This window comes from Oryctolagus cuniculus, chromosome 17, assembly GCF_964237555.1.
Source record: "Oryctolagus cuniculus chromosome 17, mOryCun1.1, whole genome shotgun sequence".
NCBI classification, from domain to species: Eukaryota; Metazoa; Chordata; class Mammalia; order Lagomorpha; family Leporidae; genus Oryctolagus; species Oryctolagus cuniculus.
The window spans coordinates 67,523,370-67,538,532 of NC_091448.1; the positions used below are offsets into that span (position 1 = coordinate 67,523,370).

Here is a 15,163-nt window from a genome sequence, read left to right on the forward strand (position 1 = left end):
AATTTCCAAAGAAATTTCCTTGAGAAATTCTGTACTATAATCTGCATTTGTGACTGAGGGGAATGCAGAGAGATTTGTTTGAGAACAGAGTAGGCACCAGTATTATGGTGCAGCAGATAAGCCTGCACCCTCCACCTGCAATTCAGGCATCCCAATGTGAACCGTTTGAGTCCTTGGTGCTCCACATGGGATGCCTGTGGTCATTTTGTGAACGAACCAGTAGATGGAAGGTATCTCTTACTACCCATCCTTCCATATCTCTATTTGCCTTTCAAATAAGTTAATAAATAAATCTTGGGGCCAGAGCTGTGGTGCAGTGGGTTAACACCCTTGCCTAAAGTGCTGACATCTCATATGGGTGCCATTTCTAGACCCAGCTGCTCCACTTCTGATCTAGCACTCTGCTATGACCTGGGAAAGTAGTAGAAGAAGAACCAAACCCTTGGGTCCTTTAACCCATGTGGGAGACTGAGAAGAAGCTCTGGCTCCTGGCTTCAGATCAGCACAGCTCCGGGCATTGTGGGCAGCCAGGGAGTGAACCAGCAGATGAAGATCTCTACTCTCTCTCTCTCTCTGCCTCTCTCTCTTTGTAACTCTGACTTTCAAATAAAAAATAAATTTTTAAATAAAAACGTAAAACATAAAAGAACCTGCAATAGATTTTTTTTCCTCACACAGCCCTTATGCTATCTCTGAATCAAGGTCAGCTCCCCCAATTATGAAGGTCTGCATTACTCTAACAATTAAAAAAATAAATGCAACTGATTTGTGTTTTAGCACTAGCTAACTCTTACCCTTGCAGAATGTTCAGTGTTTATTTCCATGGTGGTACTGAAACACTGCCCACTACATCATCTATATAACAATAATGACTGTATTTGACATCATGACCCCCAATTTCGAATATTATCCTTGAAGCCTCATTTAAAAATATAAATAATATGTATTTTGCTATGGCAACAGAAAGATGAGACCAAATTGCCTTATGTTAGATTACTTCAATGCTTGATAGTCATGACAAATTCATTTGTCTTGTTTTTATATATTCCCTAAGAATAAAATTTATCTTTATTTTCCCATTTTTATTAACAAATTATTATAAATCTAAAAAGAAAACTGACAGCAACCTGAGAATAATTAAAAAAAAAAAACACTTACAGGGCCAGTGCTGTTGCACAGTGGGATAAAGCCCCAGCCCTCAGAGCCAGCATCCCATATGAGTGCCAGTTTGAGTCCTGGCTTCTCCACCTCAAATCCTGCTCCTACAAATATTACTGGGAAGGTACTGGAGGATGACTCAAGGGTGTGGACCCATGCACCTATGTGAGAGATGCAGAAGGATCCTGCCTCTTGCCTGTAGATTGGCTCAGCTCTGACCTTTGTGGCCTTTTGGGGAATGAACCAGCAGATGCAAGACTCTCTCTCTCTCTTTTTCTGTTACTCTCTGTGACTATGTCTTTCAAATGCATAAAATAAATATGTTTTTAAAAGTACACAATCTGCAGGTGATGTATTAATTTTCTCTGCTCTTTGAAATATCTGGAGGTGTCATGAATCATTCCTGGAAGAAAACATAAATGCAAGGATTTAAAAGAAAATTTCATGGCTTTCTTTCTACATTGTACTGTAGAAAACGGAGTGCTAGAATGAATAAAGAATCATGAATACATAAATAAAGAAAACATAAATTTCAAGGAGGAAAAATCATTTAAACCTGCAAATATACGGCAACTGAACCCACCTCTATTAAGTGGCAGAGATTAATCAGAAGTTATCTTTGGTTTAATGAAAGCATTGCAAAAAAAAAATTTTTTTTTCCCCCAGGAATTACTGTCATATTGTTTTTGTTCCTTTTCCTCATTTTCTGTAAAGTCAATTCCTATGGTCATTTCTGTGATACAGGAAATCATGTTTCAGATAAACAAAAAGTGGAGATAAATGAGAATAGTCAGGGTGATACTGAAGAAAAAAGGACAATTAGGAAAAAGGGAACTTCCAACGTTGAAACTGATTAATGTTACGAGAAATCACTTAAATGTGGGGAATCAGTGTTCAGGAAGACCAGACACTTATTCTTTCTTTTTATATCCAATTACTGCATCAAACTTAACATTGAGCTTTCGTTTTGCAAGTGCCAGGAAACGCTCAGGAAGGATCCTTTCCAATATCATTAAAAAGCGTATAGAAGACGGCACAAAGATCATTTTCTCCTCTGTCAGGATCCCATTCATCAGCTTGTTTACCACTTGCTCAGGTTCCAGGGTGGGTCCCAGGCTGGTGCTTGGATTTTTGATGAAGCCAGTGTTTATGAAATTCGGGCAGAGACATGTCGTCTTGACTCCGGTTCTTTCTAAGGCAGCCAGCTCGTCAGTCAAAGCTCTGTGAAACCCAACAGCAGCAAACTTGCTGGAACAATAAGCCAGTAAGAAGGGGACCACAGTATGTCCACCTGCGGAAGCCACAGTGACAATATGACCATGATTGTTCTTCATCATCGCTGGAAGAAATGCCTTTGTAGTCCAGAAATGCGCAAGCACATTAACTTCAAAAGTTTTTTTCAATCTGAGGGTCTTGTGTAGCAAACAAATCAGATGTGTAGACTACACCAGCATTATTTACTAAGATGCTAACATCTCCAATTTCTGCCTTTACCTTCTTTGCAGAGCTGTAAATATCTTCTTGGTTACTGCAGTCAACCACAAAAGGATGAGCCTGGGCACCCAGTCTCCTGCATTCAGCAGCTGTTTCCTCAATTCCATGCTTTGGAGGTAGTCAGCAGGAATGGAGCATTGCAAAAATTTTATTAAATGATATTGTAACAATAAAAAAGAGTAAAACTTTGTTATTGTTGAAATTAATTACATTCAGTAAAATTTACATTAATGAAAGTTATTTTGGGGACTGGCACTGTGGCTTAGTGGGTAAAGCTGCTGCCTGTATCCCATGTGAGTGACAGTTCAAAACAGTGACAGAGCTGCAATTGACAGTCACCCATACAGGTTTCATCTCAAATGGCCTGAACACCCAGCTCCATCACATTGCCATCTTGGATGAAACAGACTTTCTTTCTTTCTTTCTTATTTTAAGAATTTTATTTATTTATTTGACAGGTAGAATTACAGACAGTGAGAGAGAGAGGCAGAGAGAAATGTCTTCCTTCCATTGTTTCACTCTCAAAATGGACACAATGGATGGAGCTGTGCTGATCTAAAGCCAGGAGTCAGGTGCTTCTTCCTGGGCTCCCACCCAGGTGCAGGAGCCCAAGCACCTGGGCCATCTTCTGCTGCTTTGCCAGGCCACAGCAGAGAGCTGGATAAGAAGAAGAGCAGCCGGGACTAGAAATGGTGCCCATATGGGATGCCCGCACCCCACATGGAGGATTAACCTACTGCACCACAGTGCTGGCTCTGGATGAAACAGTCTTTCTACAGAACTTTTGTAGCTGCCTCTGTACAACTGGAGACACATTGGTCTTGTTTCAGTGCACCAATTTTTGATAAAAATATCTTTAAAATCTCAACCTTATTCACCCTTTCTCCAGGTCCAGAACTGAGGATGTGGCATTGGTGTCCCTTCCTAGGCCAGCCAAGATCTACAGGGTGCATCTGAATGACATAACTTAACACCTCAGATCTATGACTGTCACCTATGCCACCAAGAGCAGACACCTGTCCTGCTCTCCAAGGTTCCTTTCACCCTCACACTAACATCCACAGACACAGAAACCAACCACACAGTTCTTGAGCAATATGAGGAAAGCCCCAGAGTCAGGAATTCTGTGAAGATGGTGGGAGTGGTTGGAATGGCACATGCTGAGAAGGAGGCCAGAGGAGATTTCCCATGGTCCTGACCTGCTGACATCATGGGCAGATGAGGCTAGATTCCCAGATACCAATGCACGTCTCCATTAGAAGCAATGAAGATGATCCATACATCAGCTAGAAAATCAGCCTCCTGGGACATGGAGGGGATACATCAGAACTTGTCTAACCACAAGAGATATCCACATAGTAATCAATTCCTCATTAATGCTTGACATATTTACAACCTAAAGAAACATAGTATAAGTGGAGAAATTCAAATGTGGAAAGAATTCTTGGGAATTGTATTTAAATTTATCATGATTTGATCCTATTGAAAACCTAAAATTTGTTTTTAAATTTTATAATGAAAAAGGATAAAAAAAGATGTTCCATCTTATGTCTCTACAGCATAAGATATACATCAACTTTCCCAGGTTCTATATGCATTTATGAACAAAGTTTCATAGGTGTACTCAGTAGTGTGGCTCCAAAAGTCTTAACCAGGGATTCAACTAAATTTAACAAGGAATTTTAGAAGAATTCCAAAATACGTATCAGAAGAAAAATACATACTTTACTTGGTACATCTCATTTTAATTATACTATTGTCTCCATTTCCAATTGTCAGATGTACAAAAAAATCCCAGAAGCAGCAGAGTTAGTCCAACATGATGAGGAATAAAATACTTTTTAAGTTACAATTTGACTAGAGAAAATGAGAATTCACAGATCCCAGATTAAAATAACCAAGATGGCTCAATAAAAGAAAACTCAATGTCTTCTTACACTGACATTTATTACCTCAGATTTATTTAACCAAAAGGAGATTACTCCAGCTATTCCCCATTAGGCATCCCAATTTCATCTGCTAAATCTATTAAAAAAAAAAGCACCTCATGATAATTACTAAAATCATACTGCTGTATGCCACCCACCATGTCCACTGTACCTTATACCTAATGTTAACAAATCTGATGCATCTCAATAGATAAATGATGTGTCTTAACTATTACAAGTGTGGCAAATGTGTTTTGTTCAAAGTTTTTCCAAAAGCCCCTCCGTCTCAGTTTGCCTTCACCTTGAAAAGATACTTCTTCTGATGTATACATGGACACCTCATTGACTTTGCCATCAAACAGAATTTTTGCAAAAAAAATTAACCACACCCACCACTTATCAGGAACACAAGCATGCATCTCATAGATGACAAGCTCCATGAATGAGATGATCTGACAGGCTTCTCAAGTACATACAAGCCTAATCATCCTACTTGGGTTTTAGTGCAATGCATACCTCATTTACAAAATTAATTGTCACCTTTGCTACAAATCAATCCAGCTTATATGGGCCTCCCTCTGATGAAAGGGGCTAAAATCCATCAAAATAAACTCTAGAAACTGTCCTTGTGCTCTCAGTGACTTTTTCATTCTAGGGGCTCACAAACCTTCTAAATTCTTTAGATCACCTATGATGATCATTAGTTCTCAAGGACTATGATGCAAGTAATTTCCCCTCTTGGCATCTTGTTATTAACTATGCTGTATGAGAAATGAAGTCTACACACCTTGTGCCTACAATTCTCCAAACCATGTTGTCTGCTAGAACATTGGCCATGAATATAGGACAATAAAATTTGGGCATGGTTGCTGAGGTCTCCTTAATAAAAGATGGACTGGGGCCGCAACTGTGGTGAAGTGGTGTAATCCTCCACATGCAGTGCTGGCACCCCATATATGCACTAGCTCTAGTCCCCACTGCTCCTCTTCCCATCCAGCTCTCTGCAATAGCCTGGGAAAGCAGGAGAAGATAGCCTTGGACCCCTGCACCTATGAGGAAGACCTGGAAGCTCTTGGCTACTGGCCTAGCATCTGCCCATCTCCAGCTGTTGCATTCATTAGGGGAGTGAACCAGTGTATGGAAGACCTTTCTCTCTTTCTCTTCCTCTCACTGTCTGAACTGTACTTGTCAAATAAATAAACCTTAAAAACTATATGTAGGATGGACCAAAATGTGGCATACTCTATTTCAGCTCCAGTATCTACTGTCTATGTAAGTGTCTCAGAGTAACACAGTAGGTCACCCTCTAGCAAACAAGAAAAGCTATTTAAGTTCAGAGGACACCATTCTGCTGCCTGTTGACTTTATTACTGTTAGTCTGGATGCTTTCATCCATTGCAATCCAGAGACCCAATTTTCCCATAGATATTAACATCAGGAAACATAAAAATATGGTAAGAAAAGCTTAAACTGAGAGTTATTATTAATAAGTATTTTAACAAACTTTCTTAGAACCCATCTAGTCCAAACCTTGGACAATTGGAAGCTGTTGTACTTAGCCCACCCATAATCGAGATGCGTTCTAATTCTTTTAACTGCAAGGAGAGTATCATAGACATTAATGCTCCAAACTGATCCAGTTCCCTGCTAATGTGTCTGGGAAAGCAGCACAGGATGACTCAAATTATTTGAGCTCCTGCTCCCATGTGAGAGACCTGGAAGAAGACCCTAGCTCCTGACATCAGTCTGGCCTAGCCACAGTCATTGCAGCCATTTGAGGAGTGAACAAATCAGAAGGAAGATCTCTCCCTCTGTCACTTTATAGCACTGCCTTTCAAAGAGCTGAAAAACTTACCATGACTCATTATGTCATTAATTTAGTACATGACGCTGAGAAAATCAGAACTATTTGTTAAAAATTGGTTGCAATGCACTAGATTTATAATTTTTGAATGTATCTTTCCAATGTATAATGTAGTCCTGTGCTAGTTTAGAGTATCAGAAATTTAAAATGTGCAAAGTTTTTAAAAATATTTATTGTGAGACAGAGTTAGAGATATAGAGAGGAAGAGAAAGAGAGAGAGGCTTCTACCCACAGGTTCACCCCCCAAGTGGCCAAAATGGCTGGAGCTGGGCCAATCTGAAGCCAGGTGCCAGAAGCCACGAGTCAGCAGCTTCCTCCAGGTCACCCATGTGGGTGCAGGGGCCCAAGCATTCATGCTATATTCCACTGCTTTCCTAGGCCATTAGCAAAGAGCTGGATTGGAAGTGCAGAAGCAGGGACTCAAACTGGTGCCCACATGGAATGCTGGTGCTGCAGGTGGAGGCTTAATTCTACTATGACACAGTGTGGGCCAGTGACAGGTTTTAGGAAGATGTCTTTTATGTAGACTAGGCTACAATATTGTAAGGTAAGGTTTAGCTTTTATTTTCCACACATCAGTATTCATCTTTTAGCAATTATAAATATTGACTATCATATGCATCTTATGAAGCATTATATTGATGTTACCTGTACACAACCATCAGGCACTTCCACTGTAGAATGCATTAATGTGTATATGTATTTTTGTTTGTGTGTACATGAATGCACAACTTTTGATGGAGTTAGTACTGAAAGTAATACTGTAAGAAATCCTACACTCATTTCAAAACTTCTGTCCTCCCCAGAGTTGGCTGTCTATCAGGCAGACCACAGGGCCCCTTTTGCTGTTATGGATTGAAATGTGCCTCCCTAAAACTCAAACATTGAAGTGCTAACCACCAATGTGACTCTATCTGAAGAAAGTGCTTTTAAGCAGGTTAAATGATATATATATATATATGTCTGTCACATCAGGAGAAAGGCTTCTGGAAAAATCAAGCCTATTAGGGCCTTGATCTGATATTTTCAACCTCTGCAACTCTCAGTTGTAAAATTCCACAATTTAAATCAAATTCTCTGAGGAATTTTGTTAGCAAATTTATACATCCTCATTTCTTTTTTTTTTTTATTTTTTTTTTATTTTTTTTTTATCTTTTATTTAATGAATATAAATTTCCAAAGTACGTCTCATGGGTTACAATGGCTTTCCCCCCCATACCGTCCCTCCCACCCACCACCCTCCCCTTTTCCACTCCCTCTCCCCTTCCATTCACATCAAGATTCATTTTCGATTATCTTAGTATACAGAAGATCAGCTTAGTATACCTTAAGTAAGGATTTCAACAGTTTGTTCCCACACAGAAACATAAAGTGAAAAATAATAGATGATTTTTTTTTAAATGATGATGAAATCAGATCAGACCTATTGTCATGTTTAATCCCAGTGAGAGTCAAGTTGGGAATTGATAGTTTCTTTTTTTTTTTTTTTTTTTTAACAGAAGATCAGTTTAGTGTACATTAAGTAAAGATTTCAACAGTTTGCACCCCCATAGAAACACAAAGTGAAATATACTGTTTGAGTACTCATTATAGCATTAAGCCTCAGTGTACAGCACATTAAGGACAGAGATCCTACATGAGGAGTAAGTGCACAGTGACTCCTGTTGTTGACTTTACAAATTGACACTCCTGTTTATGGCATCAGTAATCTCCCTATGCACCAGTCATGAGTTTCCAAGGCTATGGAAGCCCCTTGAGTTCTCCGACTCTTATCTTGTTTAGACAAGGTCATAGTCAAAGTGGAGGTTCTCTCCTCCCTTCAGAGAAAGGCACCTCCCTCTTTGAAGACCTGTTCTTTCCACTGGGATCTCACTCACAGAGATCTTTTTGCCAGAGTGTCTTGGCTTTCCATGCCTGAAATACTCTCATGGGCTTTTCAGCCAGATCCGAGTGCCTTTAGGGCTGATTCTGAGGCCAGAGTGCTATTTAGGACATCCGCCATTCTATGAGTCTGCTGAGTATCTCACTTCCCATGTTGGATCACTCTCCCCTTTATTTATTCTATCGGTTAGTGTTAGCAGATACTAGACTTGTTTATGTGCTCCCTTTGACTCTTAGTCCTTTCATTATGATCAATTGTGAACTGAAATTGATCACTTGGAATAGTGAGATGGCATTGGCACATGCCACCTTGATGGGATTGAATTGGAATCCCCTAGTATGTTTCCAACTCTACCAATTGGGGCAAGTCAGCCCGAGCATGCCCCAAATTATACATCTCTTCCCTCTCTTATTCCCACTTTTATGTTTAACAGGGATCACATTTCAGTTAATTTTCAACACTTAAGAATAACTGTGTGATAATTACAGAATTAAACCAGTCATATTAAGTAGAACAGACAAAAAAAAAATACTATGAGGGATAATGTATTAAGTTGTCCATTAGCAGTCAGGGCTATGCTGATCATTTCTCATAGTGTCCATTTCACTTCAGGAGGTTTCCTTTTTGGTGTTCAGTCAGTTGTCACCGATCAGGGAGAACATATGGTATTTGTCCCTTTGGGACTGGCTTACTTCACTCAGCATGATGTGTTCCAGATTCCTCCATTTTGTTGCAAATGACTGGATTTTGTTGTTTCTTACTGCGGTATAGTATTCTAAAGAATACATATCCCATAATTTCTTTATCCAGTCTACCATTGATGGGCATTTAGGTTGGTTCCAGGTCTTGGCTATTGTGAATTGTGCTGCAATAAACATTAGGGTGCAGACCGCTTTTTTCTTTATCAATTTAAACTCCTTTGGGTAAATTCCAAGGAGTGGGATGGCTGGGTCGAACGGTAGGGTTATATTCAGGTTTCTGAGGAATCTCCAGACTGATTTCCATAGTGGCTTGACCAGTTTGCATTCCCACCAACAGTGGGTTAGTGTCCCTTTTTCCCCACATCCTCGCCAGCATCTGTTGTTGGTAGATTTCTGTATGTGAGCCATTCTAACCGGGGTGAGGTGAAACCTCATTGTGCTTTTGATTTGCATTTCCCTGATTGCTAGTGACCTTGAACATTTTTTCATGTGCCTGTTGGCCATTTGGATTTCCTCTTTTGAAAAATGTCTATTGAAGTCCTTGGCCCATCTCTTAAGTGGGTTGTTGGTTTTGTTTTTGTGGAGTTTCTTGATCTCTTTGTAGATTCTGGTTACTCACCCTTTATCTGTTGCATAGTTTGCAAATATTTTTTCCCATTCTGTCGGTTGTCTCTTCACTCTCCTGACTGTTTCTTTTGCAGTACAGAAACTTCTCAATTTGATGCAATCCCAATAGTTGATTTTGGCTTTGACTGTCTGTGCCTCCCGGGTCTTTTCCAGAAATTCTTTGCCTGTGCCAATATCTTGAAGGGTTTCTCCAATGTTCTCTAATAACTTAATGGTGTCAGGACGTAGATTTAGGTCTTTAATCCACGTTGAGTGGATTTTTGTGTAAGGTGTAAGGTAGGGGTCTTGCTTCATGCTTCTGCACGTGGAAATCCAGTTTTCCCAGCACCATTTATTGAATAGACTGTCCTTGCTCCAGGAATTAGTTTTAGATCCTTGATCAAATATAAGTTGGCTGTAGATGTTTGGATTGATTTCTGGTGTTTCAATTCTGTTCCATTGTATACATCCTCATTTCTGCCAGTGTTTTCTGCAGTCATCTGGAAGGTCCTCATGATTAGCAGAGAAATATAGAAACTAAAAACTATGATTTTAGATGACCAAATATCTACTAACACAAAAAAGGATATCCCAGAAGCAACCTACTACCATTCCACAGGACCCAGAAAAAAACAAGAATGAATCAAGTTGCAGGGCAGTGAATAATGAAAAAAAAGTGAATAATGAAAGATAACTGTGGCCGGTGCTGTGGCTCAATAGGCTAATCCTCCGCCTTGCGGCGCCAGCACACTGGGTTCTAGTCCTGGTCAGGGCACCTGATTCTGTCCCAGTTGCCCCTCTTCCAGGCCAGCTCTCTGCTATGGCCCAGGAGTGCAGTGGAGGATGGCCCAAGTGCTTGGGCCCTGCACCCACATGGGAGACCAGGGGAAACACCTGGCTCCTGGCATTGGATCAGCGTGGTGCACCAGCCGCAGAAGGCACTGGGGGGGTGAACCAAAAAAAAAGCAAGACCTTTCTCTCCGTCTCTCTCTCACTGTCCACTCTCTGTCAAAAAAAGAAAAAAAATTATGGGGGGGAAGCCATTGTAATCCATTAACTGTACTTTGGAAATTTATATTTACTAAATTAAAAAATATTTAAAAAAAGAATGTCAGTGATATATTCTGAGGTAAGCTTTAACAAAGGGAAAGCAAATTTTACTTTTAATTTTTCTCATATTGCTTTTGAGGAACCTGTGATGGTCATAGTTGCATATATGAGTTCTGTGTTCAGGATAAATGTAAATTTCTTTAACAAAATAATAAGTATTAAGTCATGAGGAGTAGATGAGTTTACCCAGGCACTACACATATTTGTAAAGTAGGAGGACAAGCACTGCAATGGTAAACACCTGAGCAATATCCACATCCAATTTTAGGCAGAAGAAATGGCAAATGAACTGAAACAGAGTAATTGAAATGATAGAGAAAAACCAAGGAGATGAGAGGTGATGAATGGTGAGGGTGCAGTGTTTGAGGAGGGAGCTAAGAAATGTATGCTGCCTTCCAAACCACTTTGTTCTCAATCTCTTTACTCCGCTTCATGTTATATTTTTTAAAGATTTATTTATTTGAAAGTTGGAGTTATGCAGAGAGAAATAGAGAGGGAGGTCTTCTATCTGCTGGGTCACTCCCCAAATGGCTGCAACAGCTGGGGCTGCACAGATCCAACACTGGAATCCAGGAGCTTCCTCCAGGTCCTCCATATGGGTGCAGGGACCCAAGCACTTGGGCCATCTTCCACTGCTTTCCCAGCCCATAGCAAAGAGTTGAACAGCCAGGACTCGAACCAGCACCCATGTGGGATGCTGGTACTGTAGGCAGCAATTTTACCCACTACATCACAGTGCCGGCCCCTCTGCTTCACTTTCATAATGCAACTTATTCTTAAGGAAACTATATTTTACATTTTCCTGTTAGCATATTGTCATATTAACTCCTAAGAGAGAAGTGGCCTGTATTCTGTGCTTAGAAGAGGATTTGGCGCATAGTAGAACTTCAGTGAAGTGCTACATGAATGATGTGCACTCAGTAAATGAGGTATTTAAAGCATACATTGCATGTAACCAACACAGATATCACTAATGACCTTGGGAAAACCAATTTGAGAGGAATAGTGGGGACAAAAATAAGACTCCAATAAGTTGAATAATAACAGAAAGGAAAGGAAGTGAGATGGATGCAAAACTACTGACCACTTTTTGAGGAATTAAATTCACAAAGGGGCTAGCATTGCAGCAAAATGGGTTAAACTGCCACCTGTGATGCCACCATTCCATGTGAGTTGCAGTTTGAATTCAAGCTAATCCACTTCCAATTCAGCTCCCTGCTAATGCACCTGGGAAAGCAGAAGATGGACCAAGGACTCGGCCCCTGCCTCTCATGTGGAGGACCTAAATGAAGCTCCTAACTTCAGCCTGCCCCAGCCACAGTTGTTGCAAATTTTTGGGGTATGAGCCAGCAGATGGTGTCTTTCCTTCTGTAACTCCACCTTTCAAATAAATAAATCTTTAATAAACAAATAAACTGATTAAAAAACAAAAACCCAATATCCTATCATCTTATTCCAAAAAGACAAAAAAGGACAAATCCTAGAGATGATATTGGAAAAGAAAATCCTCACACATGGAGGGTGAAAACATGAATTAGTATAGCTGTTATGGAGAAAAGAATGATCATTCCTCAAAAAAGAAAAATAAATCTACCATTTGACAGAATTATTTTGCTCTTCGCTATATATTAGAAGAAAATTTTATTAGAAGGAAATTATAAGGAAATGAAAAGAGCATATCAAAGAGACAGCAATTTTCCCATTGTCAGTATAACACAGTTCACTGCAGCCATGATTTGGAACCAACCTAGCTGTCCATGAATAAAAAAATGTACAAGGGATCATTATTTAGACACAAAAAAGAATAAATATTGTTACATTAACTGAAATAAGCCAGAAACAGAAACACAAATGTCACATGTACCTTATCACATATGGAAGTGAAAAAAAATTAATGCATCTAAACAGAGAATTGTTCTTGTCAGAGAAGGGTAGAGGCTAGGGACAGACGAGGATTGGATGACAGGTACCAAACTACAGTGATTCACAAGTAACTGCTGGTGTTCCACAAAATCATTAGATGATGATAATATACCATATTAGGTCCTTTGTAAAGAACTGAAGAGGAGCTGGTAGCCTCAAATCATGAAGAAGAAACAGAAACGATAGTTGTTTAGCATAATCACTTTCATCTAATCAAATAGTGCAGTATACCCTATAATAATGAATGCCTAGTACACATTAAAATAAAAAATTATTTCAATAACATTTTAAAATCAAAAGCATCCCATTATACTAACAATGAGCTATTTGAAAATGAAATTAGGAAAACACTTCCATACTTAACAGCATAAAAATAGGAACAAATATCCTCCAGCACTATCTTCATTGGTTAGCAGTGATTAATCAAATACACAGCTCAAAAATCAATAAATTGGGGTAGGTGCTGTGGTGCAGCAAGTTAATGCCCTGGCCTGGAATGCCAGCATCCTTTATGGGCACTGGTACTAGTCCTGGCTGCTGCTCTATGATCCAGCTCTCTGCTGTGGCCTGGGATATCAGTGGAAAGTGGCCCAAGTCCTTGGGCTCCTGTACCCATGTGGGAGACCCAGAAGCTCCTGGCTCCTGGCTTTGGATCAGCACGGTGCACTGGCCGCAGTGCACCTGCTGCAGCAGCCACTGGGGGGTGAACCAATGGAAAAGCAAGACCTTTCTCTCTGTCTGTCTCTCTCTCACTGTACACTCTGCCTGTCAAAAACAAAATCTTTAAAAGAACAATAAATCAATATGGTCTTTCAACTTGAAATTTCTGATCAGCCTTACATGGTTTATAACCAACAATGCCAGCATCCCATGAGCACCAGTTCCAGTCCCAGCTGCTTCATTTCAAATCAGTCCCCTATTAATATGCCAGGGAAAGGAAGCAGAAGATGGGCCAAAAGTCGGGTTCCTGCCACTCATGGAAGTCCAAGAGTTCCAGGCCTTTGGCTTCAATCTGGTGCTGTCTGGCCACTGCAACCACTGTGGGAAGTTCTGCAACCATTGGGGGAAGTTTAAAACAGATCCCTCCCTCCCTCCCTCCCTTTCTTCCTTCCTTCCTTCCTTCCTTCCTTCCTTCCTTCCTTCCTTCCTTCCTTCCTTCCTTCCTTCCTTCCTTCTTTCCTTCCTTCCTCCTTTCCTTCTTCCTATCCTTTCCTTCCTCTTTTTTTCTTTCTTTCTTTCTTTCTTTCTTTCTTTCTTTCTTTCTTTCTCTCTCTCTCTCTCTCTTTCTTTCTTCTCTCTCTCTCTCTCCCCTTCTGCCTTTCAAATTCACAAAGTAAGCCTTTTTTAAAACATATTTTTAAAACTATTTTAAAAGAAAGATAGGAGAAACTTTATCAAAGCAAGGAGAGCATACGATGAATAGTAGGACTCCTAATTTCAAAAATCTACACTCAAGAAAAAGCTAATGAAACTCAAATTATAACCAAACATCATTATCTATTATCTACTATAATCTTTATCTTGAGAGTTAGGGAAAAAAAATGTTCATTCCCTGTGAAAAAACCAACCTCGGGTGGGCATAGTGGGTTAAGCTGCTGCCTGCAGTGCCAGCATCCCACACAGTACTGGTTGAAGATCTGCTGCTCCATTTCCAACTCAGCCCCCTCCTAATGCACCTGGGAAAGGAGCAGAGTACGGCCCAAGTACTTAGGCCCCTGTCCCCAAGTGGAGACTAGGAAGAAACTCCTAAATCCTGGCTTCAGCCTAGCCTAGCCACAGCCATTGCAGCCATTTGGGAAGTGAACCTATTGATGGAAGATCTCTCAGCCTAAACTTCTCTCTCGGTACATATGCCTTTCAAGTAAATAAAAGAAATCATAAAAATAAACCATACACAATGTAGTATTTTGGCAATTCTCTCACACAGAAAATCTTTGATAAACTGTAGATGAGTGTTCCCGCATTAATGCAATTCAGAAAGAGGATTCCTTTCTCCCAACCTGTGGTAGACATCATAAATGTAATTAATGGGAAGATGAATGGACACCATCAGACTGCTTCCTCACAAGGCATCTTTCCTTAAAGCCATCACTGCTATGTTACCAGATTATGTACTTCATATGAAATATTTGTCTCTTACAAATTTTGAGTACATTGCCAAAACTGACAGCAGTGCAGGGACTGATGTGCCAAGGACAGCCAGTTAGGGAGATGAATCTAGGAATCCTATTCTTGGCTGCTTCCAAGTCCTATTAACAGGCACACAGCATGTTTGCTCAGAAAAAGGTTTTACTGTTGTTTCATGGGTGTGAAGCAGCTCTTCCCAGCAAAAACACAAAACTACTTGTCCATTCACAAGCTCTGTGATAGGAAGTGCACAGGAGAATAGTTCAAACACACTGGGGTTAAGAGGAGAAATGCTGTCACCCTAATACCTCAAACTGGAATTCAGTTTCTATTTTTACTTTCTAGATGCCCTCATTGTTCTAAATGAGTT

The 15,163-nt window shown here is 40.1% G+C and overlaps 1 pseudogene; it reads right to left on the bottom strand.

Annotated features, from left to right (window-relative positions):
• Window positions 1–1,993: 1,993 nt before the first annotated feature.
• On the bottom strand, window positions 1,994–2,772 carry LOC127490131 (estradiol 17-beta-dehydrogenase 11 pseudogene; annotated as a pseudogene).
• Between the last annotated feature and the right edge of the window lie 12,391 nt (window positions 2,773–15,163).